This window comes from Aotus nancymaae, unplaced genomic scaffold (genome assembly GCF_030222135.1).
Source record: "Aotus nancymaae isolate 86718 unplaced genomic scaffold, 86718_ANA_hifiasm-v0.15.2.pri h1tg000058l, whole genome shotgun sequence".
NCBI classification, from domain to species: Eukaryota; Metazoa; Chordata; class Mammalia; order Primates; family Aotidae; genus Aotus; species Aotus nancymaae.
This window is the reverse complement of record NW_026988472.1, coordinates 49,261,262-49,282,578: the sequence shown is the minus strand read 5'-3', so window position 1 is coordinate 49,282,578 and position 21,317 is coordinate 49,261,262. Positions and strand designations below refer to the sequence as shown.

Here is a 21,317-nt window from a genome sequence, read left to right as displayed (position 1 = left end):
TCAATATTGGGTGTGGATCTAGGTGACTAGTGTGTTTTGTGATGTGTATTTTGCTTCGACTGGGATGGAAAATGTGAATTCGGTTCCCCCATGCACCCCGTTGTGCGGCATCTTGCAAAATTGAGAGGCTTTTGCCGGTGGTTCCATGAAATGGAAAAAGGTGATTTTCCTTTGTGACTATGGTGCAGTGAACAGAGTCGTGAGGGCCACTCAGGGACAGGGAGCCAGAAATGTGGTATGCTGGCAAAAGGGTAAGAATTTCTTACCAATCAGGCTTCTGGCCTCTGCAGGCCTGTTGAGTGAATGGTAAAACTCAGTGTTTATTAGTGAGAAAAGTATATGTGAGGCTAGTCTGAGGCTGTAGCAAATCTGGTGTACATTGTTCTATGAATTTATCTTTCTGTGCCGCTCTGTCATAAAGAGGGGCACCACAGGAGAGAACGTGGGCTAAGGACCCCTATAAGCCTGCTGCTCACATTGGCCCTACAGGCTGGTCAGTTACGAACTTTGCTGTAGGTCCCTGGAGTACAAACTGCTGAAGATTTCCTCTTGTTTTATGTCCTTAAGAGCATGATTTTGTGACCATGTTGGGGTACTCTCTCTTGGTCTCCACCATCTGAAGGGCAGGAATTTTTGAGTTCATGTCAGGCAGCCAGTCCACGAGAACTGGGAGTCGGAGAAGACTCAGTGCACTCTTCATCCTCAATGTGTCAAGCCCTTGGGTGAATTTTGTCTTAAAAGATCCCATGCCTATGGGGCTGGGAGTGAATTTTTAGGGATCATGGAGATGCCTCCTCTCCCTCCTTTCCAAAAATACCTTTTGCTTATATGGTAAAAATCTGGAAAATTATCAAAAGGACTTTAACAGACTTTTTGGATTGAGTTGCTATTGAAACTGGGAATACCATGAAAAGAGAAAGGTTAAATTAAAAGAAGGATGCATAATAGTGACATAGCTAGTCTTTGCAAATTCTCTTGAGCAGTTAAAATCCTTTGAAAGCTTGAAAATGCTCTAGACTTCTGGGAAATGCAATAGCAATGACCTTGTGCTGCAGGTCAGTTGCTAAGGCTTTGCTCTCCCACAGTTATGGCCTGGGTTCATTTCTGGGCTTTGGGAGCAAGTCCTTTGTGGTTTGATACTTCTGGGACTTTTGCCATTTATTGATTCTTTTCCCCTCCGTAGACAGCTTCTGATTACTTGTCTTGAATTTTCTTTTCTCTGAACCACCTTTAGGGAGATTCTAGATCTTTTAAAAATTGCTTACCAGCTCTTTGGAGATACCTTTTGCATTCATGCTTAACCCATCCCCTTAGGTAAGGCTTATTGATTTCACATAGGAAGTTCCCTTTAGTAAAAGCTTCAAAAGTCAGAAATGTCCTGGCTGAAATCAGGTAAAAAGATTTTAAAATGATTTTTCTTTTGAGAGCTCTGTAGTTAGAAATTGACTTAATTACAGCTGATATTTGGGCTATATGTGTACAGAGACTGTTTTAAAGCCCCTGTTTTCCCTTTAAACACTTCTATCAATGGAAGTCTATCTTGATTCTTCATTTCTGTCTTTCTGTGTATTTATCTTTGTTATGTAATGTTTATATAAAACAGCTCTAAATAATTGGCTTAGGCCAAGCTCAGTGGCTCATGCCTGTAATCCCAGCACTTTGGGAGGCTGAGGCAGGTGGATTATGAGGTCAGGAGTTTGAGACCAGCCTGACCAACATGGTGAAACCCCGTCTCTATTAAAAATACAAAAATTAGCCAGGCATGGTGGCATGCACCTGTAATCCCAGGTACTCAGGAGGCTGAGGCAGGAGAATCGCTTGAACCCAGGAGTGGAGGTTCAAAGGCAACCCAGCCTGGGCAACAGGTGGAGAATCTGTCTCAAAAAAAAAAAAGAAAAGAAAAAGAAAAATAATAATAGTAATTGGCTTAAAGAAAATAAGCACTTAAACATTGTCAGAAACATGGAAACTTTAATGCCTTTTAGATGATATGACTCTAATCTTTTATAAATAAAGACAGTTTAAAGATTATTCATAAAGTAAAATAAAAATGTCTTCAGAGTTCACACATTTTGTGTAAATCAGGCAGGTCAGATACTCTTTGCTAGATGTTTTAAGGTCATAAACTGCTTCTATGACTTTTAATAATTGTTTGACTTGTCTGTTTTACAGCCATTAGATTCTAGGTAAGGCCTGAGGACATATGGAGTTAGCCAGGTCATCTCCTCTGGCCAGGCTGGGAAGAGTCATGGGTTCTGCAGTTTTATACATGGTTAAAATTACTTACCAGGTTTTTCACAAAAAACAAAAGTTGCTAAAAGTTAAGATTGTAACACGTATAGTTGAGACTACTGGAGAAACAGTTTTTTGTTTGTTTTTTATTTTTATTTGAGAAACAGTTTTACACGCAAGATATAGAAGGAAAGTAGAATGTGGTTTTTTTTTCTTGTTGCCCAGGCTGGAGTGCAATGGCGAGATTTTGGCTCACTGCAGCCTCCGCCTCCTAGGTTCAAGTGATTCTCCTGCCTCATCCTCCCTTGTAACTGAGATTATCAACGTGTACCACCACGCCCAGCTAGTTTTATATTTTTAGTAGAGATGTGGTTTCTCCATGTTGGCCAGGCTGGTCTGAAACTCCCTCCCTCAGGTGATCCACCCGCCTCGGTCTCCCAAAGTGCTTGGATTATTGGCGTGAGCCACCTCTCCTGGCCGGAAAGTAGAATGTGTTTTGTGGGTGGCTATAAGAAGGCATGGGAATATGGTTTTTTTTAAAAGGGAATGTGATTTTTTCTAGTTCAGAAGATTTTAAGAATCGTCTTAAAAGAGTGATGAGACAAAACTAAAAGTTGAAGCAAGTTGAAAAAGGTTTGTAAAGGGTTAATCTTATAAAGGAAGTTCTGTGGGTATGAACAAGTTGGCTAAGATTTGAAGGGGATTATTTAGTTTTTCTGTAGGTTGAATGTTTTTTGTTTGACTTTTTTGAATAAATGACAGAAAAACGAGGAGAGAGGAGACAGATTCAGTTGGCCTCATAGTGTCTTTATTTTGTCCTGTTTGTAAAGTTGAGTTTCCCCTCTATCAGTGAATGAAGATTTTTGCCTTTTAAAAATTCTTGAGTTATCATTATGGCTACATAAATGACTTCTAGTGACCTGGGATTTTATTTTGTAATACCAAGTGTTTAAACCTTTGATATTTGATAGAACTTTCCAAAATCAAAATCTAAATTAAGCTCTTTTAAAAAAAATCTGGTTAACCTTCCAGATATTAAATACTCTAAAGTCCAAAAGAGACATATTTGGCTTATTTGATGTATTAAAACCATAACAGTAAGCATTCTGAAGTATGCAATAGTGTTTGGCTTTCTTTGGACTGTATTTGTATGAATGTGCTATTGGTGTGTGTTCTAGAATTGTATAAGATTTCCTGTAATTCTGATATGTCTTAGTATATGTTACCGGTAATAATTATGATTGTTACGTTAAATTATTGTATGCCACAGGATGACCAGACCTTAACTGTGGCTGTTCTGAAACTTTTGTCATCCACAATTGTTTTACTTTAGTTATTTTCAAGGTGGTTTTATAATCAGCTATAGGACTCTGATACTTTTCTGATAACTTTGGAGCTTGTGACATTAAAATAGAGGGAAAAGCTTCCAAGCCTCCTGTTAAGAGCTAATGTGTTCATGAATATTGAGCAGAACAGGAGTTAATTACATAGACTGAATTAATGGAAGACCAAAACAATCTTTTTATGGCTTTTTGTCTGAAACACTGCTAATTCTTTTGTTTTTCAGAGTCCAGAAAACCTTTCTTTGTTTTGAGCTATTTACAGCTTTTAACTATTGGAATAAAGTATGCTCTTCTGAACAAAATCTGAAGCATCTCTCTCTCTTTACCTGATTTCTCTAGGATTTAAAAACTGTTTGCAGGTATACTTAATTTATGGCAGTATAGTTATTTGTATAAGTTAAATAAAAATCTGTTTTCTTTTGTAGCAGGACACAATTGGAGACACTAGTTATTTTACCAAAGCTTTGATTGGAATGGCATACTTTCAGATTGCTTTAAAGAATCAAAGTTGACTTATAGAGCCAATAAAAGCCCCTTGGGTAAGCTCGCCTCATACCTTGTCTACACAGTCCCTGAACAGGTTCCTAAGTAAAGAATGTCACTTTCTGACAGTTCCAGGAGCCCCAAGTTATCTTGGGCCCTTGAGGTGGGCAATTCACCCAATTAATGCAAGTATTTGCAGGCACAGATAAATCTGTGGCTGGGCTAAAGGCTTTGAAGTCTAATCTGAGATTTCTTATGGAATAAAGTTCCAGCAAAGCCAACTTTTAAAAGGAGCCTATATGGCAAATAATTGTTCTTGCTGACTTTATGCAAACATTCAGGCCAAGTATAGTAAGAATAAAACTTATTTTGCGATAAATTAGTCCTATGTGATTTGTCTTTAGTAAAAATAGGGACTGGAGGGAGAAATTATGTTTCAGAAAAAACTATAGAACACCTGTTGTTAGAATATAGTCTTGTTCACTATTTTTGAATTTTTATTATTTTCTGTCATTAGGACTGACTCCTGAATTCTTTCTGGACTACAAGTCCCCAAACTAATGCTTTCAGATTTTTCTTTCATTTCTTTCTAACTTGGCCTCAATAAAATTGCTGCTTCCTCTTTCCTGAGGCCCTGCAAGCTGAAGCTTATTACGAGAGAAAAACATGTTAGATTGCCACCACCTTCTCCTCTGTAACTAAAGTTGTTTTGAGTCTAATGTCTGGATAAATTGTGCCCAGTGTTAATCTTTGTTTTTCTTCTGTGTCTATGGAAATGCCTCTTACAGAGGCTTAGCCCATCTGCAGTGCCACCTCCTGATCTGGGAAACAGCTGTTTAACTGATCTAGTCTTAGGACTTGGACACTGACTAAAAAGATACGAAACAGTATATTTAAATGTACTCTTTCCTGTTTATCCCGGTCTCTCTTTCTAACAACCTATAGTCAACTGTTGATGTAAGTGCTGTACTAAAACTATGAGTGAGAACATTAACATCTTTGTCATACACCCATGAGTACATGGAAGTAGCTGCAAAGCAGTGGGTTCACTCCTATTCCCCTAGGACCAACCCCTGCAACTATGCCTCCTGTCAGCAGGAAGAACCCAGAATGGTCATCACCCTTTTTCTATCTCTATAGCCAGCACCTTAAGAATAAGGTATCTGAAAGCCAAAGTGGGGATTGAAACCACCTTTGTAAAAATTATATCAGTGAGAGAATGATGACAGTGAAAGAGATATGAGCTAACTCACCCCCCCCATCTTGCCTTTCTCTTAATTATTTATTTCCCTTAATTATTGCCTTTCCCTTAGTTATTCCATCTCCCACGTGGCGTGGCAGGCCTTGTGTTGTTAAACTTTTACTCTACTAAAATGCCATGGTCTGTCTTTATGCAGCTGCAGGAAGAACCCATCAGGTGGTTACAGTTTTGCTCCCAGGGAACAGTTTTGGTTGTTATAAGTGAGTAAGGAGGCTGGGCGACATGGCTCACGCCTGTAATCCCAGCACTTTGGGAGGGCAAGGTGGGCGAATCATGAGGCCAGAAGTTCAAGACCAGCCTGACCAACATGGTGAAACCCCCGTCTCTACTAAAAATACAAAAATTAGCTGGGTGTGGTGGCACACACCTGTAATCCCAGCTACTCGGGAGGCTGAGGCAGGAGAATTACTTGAACCTGGGAGGTGGAGGTTGCAGTGAGCTGAGATCACGCCATTGCACTCCAGCCTGGGCAACAAGAGTGAAACTCCGTTTAAAAAAAAAAAAGTGAGGAAGGTATGCTCTTGGAATCTAGTGGGCTAGTGGGTAGAGGCCAGGGATGGCCTCCTGCAGTGCAGGGGGAGGGCCCCTCCTCTCCCAGCAGAGTTATCCAGCCCCAAAAGGTCAGCACTACAGAAATTAAGAAACCCTGCCTCAGAAGCTTTGCACTTGGTGGTAGCTATAAATGAGGTACTTAAATCCTCCATGAAGATGTAACGAAGTTGAAGGAAAAAAAATCCCATGGGGCTTTGAAAGTAACACAAGCATCTTTTAGTTGTCATACATTCCATGGAAATAGGGTTTTTTTTTCTAAAGCAAAAAAGACCAACAAGACTTTGGAGCTCAGTTTAGAAGAAAGAAGTGACTTTCAAACCCTTCAGAAGTATTCATTTACAAATGAACAATGAAATGACTGTGTAGATGGAGAAACCGGGAGTGCCTCTTGGCTTTGATCTGGTGGACACGTTCATCTGTGTCTATTCCCTAAGGAACGAGTGCCAGCATTTGCCTTCCTTCTTTACCTAACTCCCCCCAACAAGGGCTGACCCTCCTTCTGTCCTCTGACCTGGCTGGGCTTTTTCAACTCCCTTCTCCTGAAGCCTGCTTGCCTCTGCGTTCCACCCTCCAACAAGCCCTGATCTGTCCTCTTAACAAACTCCTGTGCAGGTTTCTTTGAGGTCTATTTGCCTGCCCCAATCGAATCCCTCCCCAGGTGACACTGATTCTATGTGAATTTCAAAGAACCCAAGCAGTGTAGAGTTCTCCCTTCCTTCCCCTCTGGCAGAATCACCAGCATTCAGTCTGGAGTGCAACATTGTAGATGTTTTTCTAACGCTTTCAGCTGTCCACGTACTAATATGTAGTCTTGGATCTTTATCCGAATGGACTCCTATTTGTTTCACACCATCTGCTTTCCTTATTTTTGTATCTAAGTACAGTAAGCTGGACATGTATGAAGTGTACAGTTTTAATCTGTTTTTTCTATTTCTTTGTTTATTTACATATATATGTTTTAGAGACAAGGTCTTACTATGTTGCCTAGGCTGATCTCAATCTCCTGGGCTCAAGCAAAATTCGCACCTCGGCCTCCTGAGTAGTTGGGACTACAGGTGCACACCACCACACCTGGATGATTTTTTATTTTTTGTAGAGATAAGGGCTCCATACGTTATGTAACCCAGGCTGGTCTCAAACTCCTGAGCTCAAGTAATCCTGCCTCTTGACCTTCCAATGTGGTAGGATTACAAGTGTGAGCCATCGTGCCTGGCCCGTTTTTTTCACACACACACACACACACACACACACACACACACACACACAAACGTGAAACCAGCACTGCAATCAAAATAAGGAATGTTTCCATCACTCTCCAAAGTTGACTCATGCTTTTCTGTAATGTCTCTCCCCCTCCCTGTATCCCTTTCCCCAGGAGGCCATTGGTGGGTGGTCTGTGACTTTAGAAGAGTTTGCATTTTCTAGCTATTTATATTACTGAAATCACATGGTATGTTCTCATTATTTTGCCTGGTGTCTTTCCCTCGGCATCATGATTTTGGGGCTTCATGTTGTTGCACGTGTCACTAACTCATTCCTCTGTATTGCTGGGTAGGATTCCATCCTGTATGGATGCACCATGGTTTGTTTATCCATTCACCAATTGTTGGATGTTTGGGTTGTTTTCTTGTTTTTTATTGTGACAATTATGAATAATGCTGCTGTAAATGTTTAGATGGCCATACACTGGTTCTCAAACTTCATCATACATCAGAACCACCTGCAGAGCTTGTTAAAACAGAGTACATCTGGGCATGGAGGCTCATGCCTGGAATTCCAGCAGTTTGGAAGGCTGAGGCAGGAGGATAGCTTGAACTGAGAAGTTCGAGACCAGCCTGAGCAATGTAGGGAGACCCTGGCACTACAAAATAAAATAAAATAGCTAGGTGTTGTGTGCACTTGTAGTCCTAACATCTCGAGAGACTTCAGTGGGAGAATCGCTTGAATCCAGGTGTTCAAGGCTGCAGTGAGCTGTGATCCTGCCACTGTACTCCAGCCTGGGTGATAGAGCACAAGATCCCGTTGCAAAAATACTCCCCCGCAAATCCCAGAAAAACCAAAACACAGAGTGGCAAGCCCCATCCCCAGAGTTTGTGATTCAGTGAATGAGGGGCGGGGCTAAGACTCTGCCTTTCTAATGGGCTCCGAGCTTATGCTGGTGCCAGTGGCTCAAGGACCACACAGACTTCGAGGACTGCTGCCCTAAAGGAAATCTTTGTAAATTATGATAGTTAATCCTTTGTTAGTTGTTCCAGGTGTTTCTCCTCTAGACCATTCCTTGTCTTGTAATGGGAGCATCAAGCTCCCATTTTTGTGTAGTTGAATGTGTCAGTCTTCTTTTGGGCTTCTGGGCATGGCTTCCTTATGACAAGGGGCGAGTACCAAGAATAGGTTGGAGTAGGTGAGGAAGGTTCTGATGTTAGCAAGAAACAAACTTCCCCAAATGGGAGTCTGCCCTCATTGGGCCTAATTATGCCCTCTGCTGCAGATGCTGGGATGGCCTTCTGATGGAATGGCTGTGCTGTGCTGTCAGCACCTGCCCACGTGGGACGAGTTTCTAGCTGTGCCTGGTGCCAAGTGCTCTGAGGTGCTGCTATGCCCCCTGGAATCTTTGGGCAAAAGCACAGGTGGTCATCAGGCTTGCCTTTTCACAAGCAAACAAAATCCATCCTTTCTTCATCCCCTTGCCCTGCCAAAATCAACCGGTCTCAGATCAATTCATGAAAGGGGGCCAATTTGCCTTTCAGGTGTCTGATCTAACAAGCTTTGGAGCAGCTAGAAAGTTACCAGAAGATGTGTATGATCAATGTATTTGTTGCCATCTTTTTTTTTTTAAGTTTGGGAACAGTAATACTTTTGGTCAACCATCTGAATGGACTCCGTCCTCTAGACCAGAGCACTCCAAGGTTAACCTGAAAAACTGGTTCAGGCCATGACAGGAAGGGGCTTCGGACATGCTTCATTATGCTCTCCTCCCTTTTGGAATTCATGAACAACAGACCAGCATTCAACATCAACACAGACCTTAAGTCTGATAAGAAACAATTATAGTCTATTCTCTCTGAAGCCTGCTACCTGGAGGCTTCATCTGCATGATAAAACCTAGGTCTCTACAACCCTTTATGGTAACCCAAACTTTTTATTTCTATTGATAATAGCTTTTTTTTTTTTTTTTTTTAAATATATTGAGACAAGGTCTGTTGCCCAGGCTGGAGTGTGGTAGCATGATCACAGCTCACTGCAGACTTGACCTCCTGGGCTCAAGCAATCTTCCCACCTCCGCCTCCCTAGCAGCTGGGACTACAGGTGTGTGCTACCACACCTGGCTAGTTTTTGTATTTTTTGTAGAGACAGAGTTTTGTCATGTTGCCCAGGCTGGTCTTGAGCTCCTGGACTCAAGCAGTCTGCCTGCCTTGGCCTCCCAGAGTGTTGGGATTATAGGCATGAGCTACCATGCCTGGCCAATAATAACCAATTGCCAATCAGAAGAATTATATCCTAGATCTCCCTTCCCCACCGCACCCTTCGAGTTGTCCCACCTTTCTGGACCAAACCAATCTATATCTTAAATGTATTTGATTGATATCTCATGTCTCCCTAAAATGTATAAAACCAAACTATGCTCCAACTGCCTTGGGCACATGTTCTCAGGCTCTCCTGAGGGCCATGTCACGGGCCGTGGTCACTCATATTTAGCTCAGAATAAATGTCTTCAAATATTTTACAGTTTGACTCTTTTCAGTGACAGAGAGCAGCTTTAAATTATTGTGGACTTGTTTTTGCAAAACCATCTTCATGAATTTGCTGATAAAGCCCTGCTTTTCCACTTTGTCCCTGAGCGCATTCTGCAGGTACCTCTGGTCTCGGCTTCTTATCTTTGCTGTTGACCTCAGTTCATTCCTTTCAGATTCTTTACTCAGGAGAAGTGGTAGAACGGATTCCTGGAGGATTCCAGGCTCTGGATGGAGGCTTATCTCCTTAGGATGGTTCAATTTTGGATTTGCAGTGACTTGTACTTATTGGCTAATATCCTAGTTTCTTCTTCTCTTTTTTAATGACAACTTTACTGAGCATACACGCAACTGATTCCTCTAAAGTGTATATATAATTCAGGAATCCTAGTATATTTACAAAGTTGTGCAACCATCACCACTGGCTAATTTTCGAACAGTTTTATCACTCCCAAAAGAGACCCTGTATCCGTTAAGACATCACTGTCCCTTCCCCTTCTCCCCAGCCCCCTGGCAACCCTGAATCTGCTTTCTCCCTCTATGGATTTATCTATTCTGGATATTTCGTATATACAGAATCATGTGATCTGTGACCTTTTGCACCTGGATTCTCACTTCATATTTCTGAGTTTCATCCATGTTGTAGTGTATGTTGTTCCAGTTTCTTGCAAATGTTCTGTCAAAACCCTATGTGATTAAGGAAGGTAGAAGAATGTTCTGGGATAAGTCAGCTAGAGACACAGGCTGCTCTTCCCTCCACTTACATTTAAAATGGAAAATCGTTCACAAATGGAACATTGTTCATATAATTGTTTATAGTTCAGCCTCTATTCTAGCATGAACTGTCATTTTCTCCCTTCCCATTTGCTGTAGGTCCTCCACATTTCTCCCACTTTCCTGTACCTAAAGGTCAATGTGGAAAACAATTTTGGTCAGCTAGAGCTGGGCCTGCAGGTCTCTCTTGTGTTGCATCTTTTGGGTGGAGTCAGAAGGTCCTTTCTTGGCATAAGAATTAGGAAGCTTGCATTTCCCAAGGGGGTTGTGTGACGTTCCTTCCAGAGCTGAGGTCGTGGGATTCTAAGCAGCAAGAGTTAGGCTGTCTTCTATGGCGTCCCCAAAGTCACAACCCTGACTGATCCAGGAACAGAATCATAAGGTTGTTTACTTTTCTGAATTTATCAGCCTTTTGTCTGTGTATGACTGAAATGACTTTTCCCAGGTTAGGTTGGAGAATATGGAGGGTGATTTTCTGAAACCATTCCTTTGACATGACTTTCTGGGGCATCTGTGCCTGCAACGAAGGGCTTACTGATAAGACTGAAGGCCATCATACTTTCCTGGTTGGTGGTATAATTGGTCATACTTGTTTCTTGTCATTGCTGTGACAAGTGACCGCACATTTACTGACTTAAACAATGACTATTTATTATCTTACGGTTCTGAAGGCCGGAAGTCTGAAATGAGTCTCACTGTGCTAAAATCAGGTTTTAACAGGGCCACAACTTTCCTGGAAGCTCTAGGGGAGAATTGGCTTTCTTGCCTTTTCCAGCTCCTGGTGACTGGCCACATTCCCGAGCTTATGGCCCCTTCCTCCATCTGCAGAGGAGCAGCGTAGCACCTCTCTGACCATCCTTCCGTAGTCATCTCTCTCTCAGACCAAAGCTGGGAAAGGCTGTCCACTTTTATGGGCTCCTGTGATTACACTGGGCCCATCCAGAAGACCCTGAATAATCCCCACTTCTCAAGAGACTTAATCACATCTGTGAAGTCCCTTTTACCATATAAGGAAACATTGTCAGGTCCCAGGGATTTGGGCATGGACATCTTTGGAGGCCATTATTCTACCTACTACATTGTCAGTCTTTAAGCAGAGACTTATTTCCTTTGCTTCTGTCTCTTAATTTGCTCTTCTGAAGCCTGCAAGATTCATAGGCTTTTTAAACATTTGTTTTTTGTCTGTTGAATAACTGAGAAATCCAGTACTGTTGAGCCATTTGGTTTGTATGCCTGCTTACTCACTGAGTCTTGATTAGTTGGTTGGTTGATTGAGTGATTGATAGAGACAGAATCTCACTTTGTTGCCCATGCTGGTCTCAAACTCCTGGTCTCAAGGAATCCTGCCTCCTTGGCCTCCCAAAGTGCTGGGATTATAGGTTTGAGCCACCACGCTTGCTCTCAGTGTTGATTACCTCTGAGTGAGCCAGGATTTGCTTTCCATTTGGAAAGCCCTGAGATTGCTGAGCAGCTCAGAGACACACTTGTGTGTTGAGGTCCTCTTTCCTTCCCAAGTCTGCTCTGGCCCTGCCCACTCTAGGTTTGGGACTTCATCAGGGACTCTGCCAGAGCTACTGTTCTGGACTTGGAGTCTCAGAGTCTGTGTTAGCTGTGGATAAGAACTTTGCAGATGCTGTGTGTGCATTTCTGGGGCCGGAATCAAGAGCCCCTGGGCTTGTAGCTTCACAAAATAGTGGAGAAGACTGGTGGAGTTAGGGACAGAAGACTCAACAATAAATAGCTTGTTAATCAGAATTTTGGCTCAAAAATAGTTTGGGAGTGTATTGGTCAGCTTTCTGCCATGCTAATGTTGCATAACAGACAAACCCCAAATTCAGAGGCTTAAATCATTTCTTTCTTGTTCACTAGTCAGTGGTTATCTGTGTCTCTTCTGGACTTATTTGGGAATAGGAAGGCCTGGTCAGGTTCTGATCTAGGCTTAGGATTGAAATCATGTGTCTCCTCATCAGGGGACCCTGGGACATAGGAAGACAAGATAAATCATGCAGGCACATTTAAAGTCTCTGTTTGCCACTACTCCTAACATCCCATTGACCAAAACAAGTCCCATGGTGAGGTCCAGCCTCCACAGGTTGGGGAGGGCTGTTCTAGTCTGAAGGCCCTGAAAAGTCACATGGCAAATGGAGCAGCCATAAACTTCCATTATGGGAGGGTGGAAGAGTTAGCATTGCAGTGCTTCTGCCATGTCTGTGGGTAGAAGGGAGGATGATCCCTGTGGAAGAGACTGTGGATACATCCAGTCATACCCTAGAAAATCAGCTCTGTAGGCGGCTTTTTGAAGTACTGGGTGCTTGTTATCTTTTTATTCTTATTTTATTTTTGAGCTAGGATCTCGCTCTGTCGCCCAAACTAAAGTGGAATGGTGAGATATGGCTCACTGGAGCCTCATTTTTCTGGACTCAAGTGATCCTCCCGCCTCAGCTTCCCGAATAGCTGGGAATACAGGTGCACACTCACCACACTCAGCTAATTTTTAAACATTTTTTTGTAGAGACAGAGTCTCATCATGTTGCCCAGGCTAGTCTTGAACTCCTGGGCTCAAGTGAACCTCCTATCTTGGCCTCCCAAAGTGCGGGGATTACAGGTGTGAGCCAATGCGCCTAGCCAGCGTTCTTGTTAAACATGCGGCTTCCTTAATTCCATCTTAGAGACCAGTTCTCACCTGAGGAGAGGGGACTGTGTCCCTTGGTGGACATTTGGCAATGTCTGGAAACATTTTTGCCTTTCACAACTGGGTGGGGCTTGCTCCTAGCATCTAGTGGGCAGACACCAGGGGTTCCACTAAACACCCTAACGTGTGCAGGACAGCCCCCCTCAAAGAGTTATCTGGCCCAACAAATGTTGGTTGTGCTGAGGCCAAGAAACCCTACATAAACAGGCAATTTTCAGGTGATTTTCATGCACTCTGTAGTTTGAGAACCATGTCTTGCAAGACTGTTCCAACTGGGAAGGGGAATTGGTGATTCTTTTCATATAAGTAGACACAGACACATGTAGGAAGAAAGGTTTAATATCTCGCAGATAGTTGTGTGGAGAGGTGAATTAAAACCCAAGGGTCTTAGCTAGATCTATTATTTCTGTAATGAAAAAATGTCTTCTGCTCATATTATATTAATTCTTTGTTGTATTAAGTATTTACTCTTGCTGTTTATTGGTAGCTTAATAAATGGACCATTTATTTGGTGTGGGAAAAATCTATGTTTTATTAGATTTCTATTATGAGCTAATTTTTTTTCTCTCCAAGTGGTCTTTTGCCAGCTGTTTCTTCTGTCCTTTTATTCTGCTCACTAACAAGACTATAAATTCTTTAAAAATTTGTTCTTAATTTTTTTTTTTTTTTTTTAGAGAAGGGATCTCACTCTGTCACTCAGGCTGGAGTGCAGTGGATCAGTCATAGCTCATTGCAGGCTTGAACTTCTGGGCTAAAGCAATCCTCCTGCCTCAGCCTCTTGAGTAGTTTGGGACTATAGGTGCATGCCACCATGCTCTGCTAGTTTTTTAATTGTTTTTGTAGAGATGAGTCTCACTGTTGTTGCCCAGGTTGGTCTTGAACTCTTGGGCTCAAGCAATTCTTCTGCCTAGGCCTCCCAAAGTGCTGGGATTACAGGTGTGTGCCACTGCACCACCGCATTGCCGCACTTGGCCAGTATTTTTTTTTTTTTTTTTTTTTTTTTTTTTTGAGACAGAGTCTCACTCTGTCACTCAGGCTGGAGTATAGTGGCATGATCTGAGTTCACTGCAGCTCGACCTCCCAGGCTCAAGTGCCTCCCAAGTACGTGAGACTACAGGTGCATACCACCACACCCAGCTAGTGGGCAGTAAATTCTCAATAGCAATGATCACGCTTTATGTTTTGTTTCTACTCTGCACAGTACTCAACATACGGTAATAGTCAGTTGCTAATGGTATCAATTGCAATGTGAGTTGCACTCTGTGGTTAAAGACTCATTTGTCAAGTATCCGGGGACCAGCCTTTTATACCTTGCTATAAATCCTGTTTCCAGGCTTTGGGTGCTGAATGGTTAGCATATTGATTCTCCGTTTCTATGTGGCAATTAGGAGAAAAGAGCCTTGTTATTGGCAAACTAACAGCCTCTTTTCTTCTTTTACCTTCAAGTTGTTTTGGTGATTGAAATGTTTCAGATATTTTAAAAAATCAGGAATTGCTTGCTGATAGGACAACAGAAGTACAATTCAGGGAGTCAGAGCTTCTCCATTCCCCACCTCCATTGTACACAGCAAGCATGGATGGATTTCCTTTTAGAAAGTGTGCAGGAAGCATTTCTATGGAGGATGTTGTGTTACCTGAAATTTGCTATGCTTAGATCAGCCAAGTATTGCCTTTGGGGGCTACCAGCAAGTTATAGAAATAACTTAGTTATAAAATACTTTTTTTAAGGGGATGTTAGTATTGATTCACTAAAGTGGTTCTCCTTGTGTACATCGAGTAGTTGTGAGACCAAGGCTTCTGTTCCTGGTTCCCCATGTGGGAAGGACACTTAGTGGTTTGTGGGAGGCAGGGAGAGGAACAGAGTCCGCCCTTCAGTTACTCTTTTTACTAATTTATTAACTTGCCTATCATCCCCTTGGCTGTTAAGACACTAAGATGGTGTGTCTGACAAGCAGATGACCTAGAAATTCATGTGTAGTAAAAGAGAAGATGAAAATAGAAGTATGTGAACTAAATTAGGAGGAGGAATTGGCTTCATTAAAAAAAATGAGAGAGCCATGTTGTGCTTTTTTTAACTGCCACTTTTCCAAGTGCAGGACTAGCAGTTTCAGATGTCATTATGCTACCAGTCTTGGTAATTTCTAATCATGTTTTGTCTAAAGAAAAATTTACATTAAAATGAGCCAACCTCTTTAAAGTCAAATTTTAGTAGTGAGAAAACCAATGTCAGTTTTTGGAAAGAGAACCCTCACCCCAGCTGGTGTGAGCGTTTTGTGGAGGCCTGCAGTGTTTGTGACTTGTGCCAGAGGACTTGAGCTGGAGGCAACATGGGAAGAAATCAAACTTCTCTTTCTGTTCTGTATGCCTCTGTACCAAGACATTTTGTTGATTGATGAATGCCACGGTGATACAAGGTGCATGGTATCAGGTGCAGGGAGTGGAGATTGGGGCTAGAGGGTGTGTGTGTGTGTGTGTGTGTGTAGGGGAGGAAGGCGGGGTGGAAGGATGAAACCATTTGGGAATATGCTAGAAGACATGCTTTTGAGGACAAGCAATGTGATTTTGGCATTGGCTGGGTTTCTGAGCCAGTGATGAATGTAGTGCATTTCTCTGTGACTGGGAGTGTGATAGAGAGAGATTCTGCTGGTCATTTCCCTCCACCTGCTTCTTATCAGTGCCATAGGGCAGAGTCTCAATTCCACTTGCCAGAATGCTTTCTAGGAACTCTTTATGCTCAATGGAGGTGATGTTTTCCTACTTGCTTCGCTGTGCCTTAGGGAACTAGGAACTGGCATTATCACATAAGCAATCTCTAAGTCCCTCAGAAGATTGTCTCACTCATCAAGAGGGAGAGGATTCTGATTTTCCTGCCTGGCTTCTCCAGGAAGTGTAACTTCTTGCAGGGGACCTGTTCTCACATTCTACTTGTACAGCATGTATAAGAGGAAATGAAGACTTTTGGGGATTAGTTGATTTACTTGTTTGGAATTTTTTTTTTAAATTTAAGTTCTGGGGTACATGTGCAGAACTTACAGGTTTGTTACATAGGTATACACGTGCTATGGTGGTTTGCTGCACCTATCAACCCGTCATCTACATTAGGTATTTCTCATAATGCTCTCCCTCCCCTAGACCCCCCAGCCCCCGACAGGCCGCAGTGTGTGATGTTCCCCTCCCTGTGTCCATGTGTTCTCATTGTTAATACTTAGAGTGAGAACATGTAGTGTTTGATTTTCTGTTCTTGTATTAGTTTACTGAGAATGATGCTTTCCAGCTTCATCCATGTCCCTGCAAAGGACATGCACTCATCCTTTTTTATGGCTGCATAGTATTCTATGGTGTATATGTGCCACATTTTCTTTATCCAGTCTAAGGAAATTGGGTTATTTAAGCCCAATTTGAGTTCCAGAACTCATCTGTGATTGACTGGATTAAATCAAAGAAGAACCATGTAGGCTGAGCATGATGGCACATGCCTATAATCCAGGCACTTTGGGGAGGCTGAAGCAGGTGGATTGCTTGAACTCACGAGTTCGAGACCAGCCTGGGCAAGATGGTGACATCCCATCTCTACTAAAAATACAGAAAATTAGCCAGACATGGTGGTGTGCCTGTAGTCTCAGCTACGTGGGAGGCTGGGGTGGGAGGATCACCTGAGGAAGTCAAGGCTACAGTGAGCTGAGATCTGGAGATCATGCCACTGTGTTTCAGCCTGGGCAACTGGAGTGAGACTTTGTCTCAAAAGTAAAAACTAATACCTGTATAATTGTAGATTTTTGTTGTTGTTTGTTTGATATACTGTTTCCCTGGAAAGAACCCTCTCATGGGAACAGAAATATTAAGGTTAGTCCTGATGCTGTCCCTAACCACCCCTGTGACACTGACCCCAGGAAAATATAGGAATTGTCTCTTTTTTTCTGTCACGTCAGAGCTTGGGCCAAACACTCTCTGAGGTTGTTTTAGCACCACACTGTGATTCACCTTCGAGACTGTTCAGTTCCTGATCTAAATTGGTGGAGTTACGGGGGATCGCACCGCCGCTGCCAGTGCTGAAAGCTGCATGTAGTGCAGTCCAGTGGCCACAGCTTTGTCTTCACTTGGCACCATAGCAGATTTGTATAATTATTATGTTCACTGGAACTTGGAATGACTCAACTGCCTTGAACAGGAACCAAGAAAAAAAGTGACCATATTCCAGAAGAGAATTTGCCAGAACATTTCAGCATATTCCATACTCTAGGGTTGTCTTATAGGGAAGTCTGAGGGTACTTCTTGGTTATCTAGTCATGTGCGTCTGACATAATTAAAAGCCGACTTAGACCCTATCAGAGAAAATCAAGTTCAGACACTTAGTTAAATGGAAGTAAGGAATACGATTACCTTTATCTCATTATCTTAGTTCTCTTTGGAAGATGTACAGGCTTGAACCATGGTGGTAGGTGTTACAAATAGAGGGATTTCTTTTTTCTTTTCCTTTAAAGTCCTTGGAGAATCAACTCATATTCTTCAACTTAAAAAAAAGTTTTAAAAAAAATTTAAAAAATATTTAACTTGAGGATCTTCATTGAAAATTGGTCATCTTTTGTGAATTTGCTTAAGTAGGCTTTGATCGCTTTTTAAAGGATTCCTTTCTGCCTGATGTATTTGGTCCTTTTAGAATTCGGGCTAGAACAATTCCTCACAAAGGTGGACGTGTTAAAACCTATTTGGTTCATTGTTAGGATCACTCACATTACAAGAGAAATTTCAGTCTTTTGAGTCTTTGTCTTTGCTCATTTGCTTTCTTGGAAACGTTTCCACATCAGGTCTTAGAGGAGTTGTAAAACAGGAAGGAGGAGTTGACATGCTGTTTCATAACCAACGCTTGCTTCTTGCTCTGGATACTACATTTTTCCATCCATTTCCCACGTAAAACATGGAGACAAATACCAGAGCTGCTTCTGAGACATGCTTAGTCAGGAATTGAAGGGGACTGCTGCGGTCTCGTGTATGACATGGGCTCAAGAGCCATCAGTCTACAGAGGGAAAGGTTCATCTCTGCCCCTCATTGCCTGCAGTTTGTTTTTGACCCTGGCTTTTTCCGTTCACAGCTGCCCTTGACGTTAATTTTAATCAAATTTCACCTACACAAAAGGGCTAATGGGCAGAGAGGCTTCTCTGTGATGGAGCGCAGCTATCCTACAAGTATGTAGCCCTGATTTAGTAGAGAAGAAGCAGGAACCGTCGAGGGCGGAGGAACAGGAGAAAGGTTGCATAACGGAGAGGTGATGGTGACAGGTCATGCAAGGATGGCCTACGGAATGTGAAAATGCAGCAAAATGGGTTTCAGTTTCTTTTTTTTTTTTTCAGTCCAACAGAGATTACTGGGATAGCTACATCTTCATGTTGTACACGTGTACAGTTGATTCCCATTATACACTGGAGCTGTGTTCTGTAAAGTCACTGAGACTATAGAAAGCATCACCCCTAGGGGAAATACACAGTGAGGCTTCTGCGAGCCTCTGGCCACAATGTTGTTGCCAAGCAATCAGTGCATAACTTTTTTGTATGTGTTTCCGTTTAATTTGTGTGTTTCTGTTGGTTCCTTCACATTGCACTCATGGCCAACAGCACTGTGACTCACGCCTGGATGAACCTCATGTAGCACACATATTTTCCCCAGAAGACGCATCCCAGAGTTATGCTTCGGGACACAAGACAGCACTGTAGCATCTGGGGGCCATTTTAAGCAGCAAAGTCACCCAGAAACTACAAAAATTCAAAAAACTGGCACTGTGAATAGACTGCAAAAAGGACACATGTTTACAGAGTGAGAGCCTTGTTCAAGCTCAGCTGGGAACACGTGCATTTGGTGACACAGCTGCTCTCTCCATGTTTGAGAATGACTATGAAAGTGCTGCAGGTACTGATTTTGGAGCTACAAGTAATTGTTAGCCAATAGGCAAATTCACAGGGAATCCATGAATAACAAGGCTCTGGTGTGTGTGTATACATAGTGTAGTGTTGATAGCGTGTATACACAGTACACATTTATATTTTGGGAAAGATTGTGAAGAAGTCACCATGAAAGCCATCGTGTCTGTTTGGCCCTCTGGAAAGTGTGTAGAGAGGAGGAGTCAGGGTGCAAGTATTTAAATTGAGGAGATGGCCTGAGGAGATGAAAGGGAGGTGGGGACTGAGTAAGGAAAGCCCGCAGACGGCAATGCACAGCTGATAAGCCCGAGAGCCCTAGAGCAAAGAGTACTCCTTGGTTGCAGCCGGAGGGCCTTGCTCAGTGATTATAGGGGCTGGAGGTGGAGAGGCAGCCCCAAAGGAGCACCATGGATTTGCAACTCTGTCTTTCTGGAAAGGATATGAGAGTCTTGCCCCTCTCCCCCAGGGCTGTCACAGTTGTAAACCAGACTTTTGATTTCAGTTGTACATATCAATTAGTTTGCACCCACATTAGATTGAACCAAATGACACTGGCTCTTTTAAATCAAAATTAGTCAAATGCTGGCAGCCTCTTAGGGTTCAATTCAGTGGAATCTTTTAAAGGTACAATAATGCTGTTTGAAATGAGGAGAATGTCTGTGTCTTGCTTGCTGAGAAAAATCCACTATCCCTCCTGCAGAAGATGATTGGATCCATAGTGGAAGCCAGTCAGTGGCATGAGGAGTCATGGAGATGATTCTCACCTGGTCAATTGCATCAGATGTTCCTGAGGGTGGAAAGGGAACCAAGAGATTGACTGGATTGTTAGGTTTATGAGAGGGTGGTTGTTGTCTGTAGACAATGAGCTTTTTCTGGACCGCTCTTTTCTTTTCCTTCTGATTTTGAGAATGCTGAAAACTCAAGTCCTGTATTTAAAAATTCCATAGTTGAAAACATGTTTCAAGGACAGATGACACACTTATGATTACAGCTTCTGAAGTGATGGGAATATTAAATAACCTTTGGTTGTACATGTAACCATCAGGGCTGTGAAGTAAATAACTCTCCACTTGGTCTTAAAACCAAACACATGCAGTTCTTGTCATTAAAAATATCCATGGCCTGGTGTGGTGGCTCACGCTTGTAATCCCAGCACTTTGGGAAGCCGAGGCGGGAGGATCAGTTGAGTCCAGGGATTCGAGACCAGCCTGGGCAACATGGTGAAATGTTGTCTCTACAAAAAATACAAAAATTAGCTGGGCGTGGTAGTGTGTGCCTGTAGTCCCAGCTACTCGCGAGGCTGAGGCAGGGGAATCACTTCAACCTGGGAGGTGGAGGGTGTTGTGAGCCGAGATGGCACCATTGCACTACAGCCTGGGTAACAGAGCGAGACGCCGTCTCAAAGAAAAAAAAAGACACAGAAATCCTGAAAGCCCACATGAGCAGTTAGCAAAAGGAACCCTGACATAACAAATATGATGATATCCAAAAACATTAGCAACCAGGTAGTTAAACTCAGGGAGAGCTGCGTATCATAAACTTAAAAGCTACATTGGCCATGAGTAACACAAATGTAGGTGCTACCACAGACAGCTGGTGGCCATTTCAAACTTTCTCTTCATATCTGTGATGCATTCATGGGTACCCAAAACAGTGTCCTTCCATTTAGAAGCTTCCATTGGAAGGCTGAGGCAGGAGGATTGCTTGAGTCCAGGAGACCAAGATTAGCAAGTTCCTCCCTACCCCCTCTCTCCCGCCCTTCCTTCTTTCTTCCATCCCTCCCTTCCTTCCTCACTTCTTCCCTCCCTCCCTTCCTCCTTTCTTCCCTCTCTCCGTCCCTCCCTTCCTCCCTTCCTTCCTTTTTCCCTCTCTCCCTCCCTCCCTCCTTTCCTCTCTTTCTTCCTTTTTTCTTTCTTTCTTTCTGTTTCTCTCTCTTTCCCTCTTTTCCTCTTTCTTTCTCTCCATCCCTCTCTCTCTCTCTCTTCTCCCTCCCTACCTCCCCCCTCCTTCTCTCTTTCTTCTCTTTCTTTCCTTCAGGGTGGGATCTCAGTCAGTTGCCCAGGCTGGTCTGGAACTCCTGGGCTCAAGTGATCCTCCTGCTCCAGCCTCCTAAAGTGCTGGGATTACAAATGTGCATGAGCCACTGTGCTCGGCCTATTTTCCCTTTCCTGCTCTTCCTTCCCAGCTGATGTACTTTTAAAACTTGATAAAAATTAATTTTTCTTTTTTTGTCTTATTCAAATAATGATTTCTGTTCTCTCTCTGGGTCGTTTCAATAACATAGACACCTACAGATAGTTTTATCAGTAAAGGTCATTGGCATAATCAGTGTGTTA

General features: G+C 42.7%; 1 protein-coding gene across 6 annotated transcripts in view; it reads left to right on the top strand.

The window, feature by feature from the left end:
* Window positions 1-21,317, top strand: part of TBL1X (transducin beta like 1 X-linked) — a 247,265-nt gene that overhangs the window by 15,792 nt on the left and 210,156 nt on the right. The gene's annotated exons all lie outside the window — the stretch shown is intronic.